General features: G+C 42.0%; 1 long non-coding RNA gene across 1 annotated transcript; it reads left to right on the top strand.

Annotated features, from left to right (window-relative positions):
* Positions 1 to 2,798: 2,798 nt before the first annotated feature.
* On the top strand, positions 2,799 to 3,888 carry LOC116042126. The gene is made up of 2 exons (XR_004103114.2): positions 2,799 to 2,932; positions 3,665 to 3,888. It is a non-coding gene; the product is annotated as an uncharacterized LOC116042126 (long non-coding RNA).
* The last annotated feature ends 269 nt before the right edge of the window (positions 3,889 to 4,157 follow it).

A 4,157-nucleotide genomic window follows, 5' to 3' on the forward strand; every position in this document is an offset into this window, starting at 1 on the left:
CTATATAAAAGAGACTTCAGATACAGTATTAGGGGACCACTAAGGTCTATATAAAAGAGACTTCAGATACAGTATTAGGGGTCCACTAAGGTCTATATAAAAGAGACTTCAGATACAGTATTAGGGGACCACTAAGGTCTATATAAAAGAGACTTCAGATACAGTATTAGGGTCCACTAAGGTCTATATAAAAGAGACTTCAGATACAGTATTAGGGGACCACTAAGGTCTATATAAAAGAGACTTCAGATACAGTATTAGAGGACCACTAAGGTCTATATAAAGGCATCCAAAAAGCAGCATGTCATAGGACCTTTAAATGAAGTTAACTGTTGACACAATACAGTAACGTGAGCTATTTAAATTAGCTGGATACATGGTTAAACCTCATTGGCTCTTACCAGTATATCGCCGTGTTTACTTCGTCCACAGCAATCCCACCAATTGGTCCCAAAACATCCCAGTTAGAGAGGAAATGCTGTAAAAATATTATTTTTTAAATCTTTGCAATCAATTCCCGAAAGAACCAAGCAGACCTGCCTTGTTGCACCATCCAAACTTTCTTTAAAACTTGACATTTTCAGCGTGTAGCTTACTAGCTCAAAGTTTGTTGTTGTTTCCTGAGCTGTAACCTGGAAATATACTTCTGTTGATCCCACAGTTTAGTTGGTGATTTAAGTGTGTTATGCTAATAGCAGCTAATGTAGCCTTGGGTATCTAGCCTCAAACAGAGATGAGGAGCGGGCTGAAAGTCAGAAAGTATTGATTTGTTGACAATGACAAAAAACAGAATAACACCCCGGCTGTGAAATTTTAACCAACGTTAAAAAACAACAAGACAACAAAGCTGACACATACTCACAGACATGGGCTGCACCCATCCTTTGAGCTTTGTGATTGAACACCTACAACGTCTCGAAAACTCTACTCTGAAAATCTCGACTCACCAGGACAGCGTTGAGCTCTGACCTGAAGCAGATAAACACATCGATAAGAGAAGTGAGAGCTACAAACACCATTTATTCATCTCACTGTTTACAACCTATACACACAAACAGAATCCAGTACCTTCCTAAGGACATACACACAGTTTCAAAGAAAAAAGTGGGTGTCTAGCAAGTAGTGGGATTTGTCTGTCTGTGTTTATGCCTGGGTTCTTGCTTGTGGCATAGTCTTGGTTTGCCCAGAGCTTGTTTTCTGTGCTGTGCTCAGTTGGCTGGACTAATAATAAAAATAATAATGACTTTATTCAGGACACAATGGAAGGTCCATAGTACAGTAAAAAAATAGACAATATACAATGTCTACGCTGTATACAGTGGACGTAAACATACACGCCACTTGCCGTGTTATCGCGAGAAGAAAGCTACGGTTGGGTTTAGGAAATGTGACAGGAAAAGGAAAAGAAGAACCGGTTGGGTTTAGGAAAAGAACAACAGGGTTGGATTTAGTAAAAGAAGAAAGCGACGGTTGAGTTTAGGAAATGTGACAAACGGGACACGAAGGAAACGTGACACGATCCCCGGTCTCCTGGGTAAAAGTCCTGTGTTTGACCCATCCTCCATCCCGACCAACCTCCCTACGCGTGTTTTCGCCCTTTTTTACTACTCACTACGGCGTAAATTCACACGCAATCGCAAGGTAATGTAAGTCAATGGAGGCCAAACGGCATTGATAAACACACTAAAAAGCAAGTATGCGTCTTGATAACACGCCAATAATGGCATACAAATTGGCGTGCCATACATACGCCACTTCATGAGATCAGTCTGCTGAGATTGACGTCCTGCACATATATCGATAAATAAGGTTTCGTGTAATGGCACAACAGGTAGGCACACCGACACTTACAAACATTTGGCTAGCACTACACCATCTTGGTAGTTTAGGAAGCCATCTTATACCATCATTATAAGCCATATTCAGTCTCTTCAGTCAGGATTATTTTCCTTCTCTTTCAAATGCATTTAATTTCTCTGTTTCTCCAAAGTGTTCTGCCTCTATCGGCCATGCTCTCGCCTTGTCACCATGGCACTGCCTATTCTTTGACTCTTTTTATTTTATTTTAGCCTCTCTCTCTCTCTCTCTCTCTCTCTCTCTCTCTCTCTCTCTCTCTGCATTTTCTCTCTTTCTCTCAGGGGTATTGATCTTGCCAGCGAGACTCCTGCTTTCATCCATGCCATTCGGGGGCTCTCCTGCTAAGCTCAAAGCCCGACACAGAGCTCTCTCTCCTGGGTGCAGGAGTGGTAGACAGCGCCTGTGGACATGCTGCCTTGCAGAGAGAGAAGAGTAAAGCTCAGCGTGGGTCTCTGGTGCTGTTAAATGCTGATCACTGGGTGTACATGTTGGACTATAGACTCATACTAAAATTATAAGTAAGTTTGAGTCTTCACAGTGTGCTGCTGTGACAAGTACAGTAGCATATAGGAAATTATTGTGACCTTTGAACCAGAACAGGAAATTATGCAGTTTGTGTGATGGAAAATTTGAGAGTGAAGACTAATTATAAAGTGCTCCACTTCTGGGAAGTGGGTTTCAACAACCTACTGTAGCAGTATGAGTTTAACTCCTAACTACCTGGCGCTCTGTTGGCCAATCACTGCCGCAGCACCCCGTATAAAAATAGCTAGGTGTCCCCCTTCCGCCCTCTCTTGCTCGTTGGTGACGGAAGTGCGTCATACTACCGCGTCGCTCTCTTCGGTGTGTTGCTCTGCTACGCTACAGGTAGGGTGGCGGCTTTGCTGCCTCCACACTCACTTTCACTGTTATTTCGTTGCCGTTATTTTATTATGTACTGAATGCTCTTCGGTTGGCGTGTTATCCTCCACCTTGCCGGTTGAAGCCGTGAATGAGAAGCGAGTAACACTGATAGCTGCTGCGGTTTGCATGCTCGGAACTGCCTCCTTCTGGGTCTACTAAAACTGCTTGAACGGTATGTGGGCTAAATGGGGTCAGATTTATGCTTCAGATTTATTTGGTGTTGATTATTATTTTCTGTAAACATTAGGAACCGGGCTGGTGCCGCTGGAGATCTCTGTTAGCTGTTTAGCATTCCAACTACCGGCTGCTGTTTTGCCTGGACGGCTTCTTGCCAAAGTGCTATTCCTGCTTACAGACTGCTTTGCCTACCTGCCGTGTTGCCTACAGACTGTCTTGCCTATTCAGCGTGGTACAAGTGTTGTACGGAGTAACTACGCCTCTGCCATGTGGTCATATGTGTGGGCTATGGTCTTAACTGTGTGAATGTAGTGAAAAGGGGTTAGCACCCCACATTATAATTTGGTTTGTTTCTTTTCGTTTGTTTTGTTTTCAATTCAGTTAGAAGTGGCAATCATATTTTGTTTAGTTTTCTTTCATTAGTGAGTTTTCTACTTAAAAATTGAGTTTCTTTGGTTATGTTTTAATTATAATTAGGGTTTTGTTTTGTTTCTTGTGGATTTATTGCCAAGTCTTTTCTTTTGAATTTCTATTCTTGTTTTGTACTGCCTCCTGGAACCACTAGTGGTTCTGGCAGTTTATATTGTGTCTATATTGTGTTAAATTTCTTTCAGTTTGTTCTTTTCTTTATAACCTCATATATTGATTTTGATGTTCTTTTTGTGGAGTGAACCCTACTAATTGTGTGTGTGTGTGTGTGTGTCCCCCATTTTTGTTCTCATTTTAGTTGCTGAGAGCCGAAGGTGGTGGTGCTGGTGTCCGGGTGGTGGTATTCCCTTCCTGTGTGCTGTGTCTCCCCGTTTTCATTTACTGTGTCCACTGTTGTGTGTTTTTGTGTATTCACGGGTGACTTTCCCTGGGATCCCTCACTGCCCTCGTATTCCCTTCTCCTCCACTGGTAAGCCTCAGCACAATTATTTTCTCCCCCTTTTGGTAAGAATGTGTTTTAAACTGTTTTTTAAATTGATTGAAATAAAATGTGCTTCTTTTAAAAATTGAACCTTGTCTCTGGCTGCGTTGTATACATACCTGTGTGACCTTAAATATATTAATCTTGCAATTGGAAGTAAAATCATTCATTAGTAATTGAAATCATTCTCTGGGTGAAATTCCCAGGGTGGTGTTGTCGGTGTGTTTGAAGTAGGTTTCATCTAGAATACCACCTCCTCTATTCTGTCTGCTCTCGTGCCGCCACACTACCAAAGCCTTGCTCTAAATAA

The sequence above is a fragment of the Sander lucioperca genome, chromosome 20, assembly GCF_008315115.2.
Source record: "Sander lucioperca isolate FBNREF2018 chromosome 20, SLUC_FBN_1.2, whole genome shotgun sequence".
NCBI lineage: Eukaryota > Metazoa > Chordata > Actinopteri > Perciformes > Percidae > Sander > Sander lucioperca.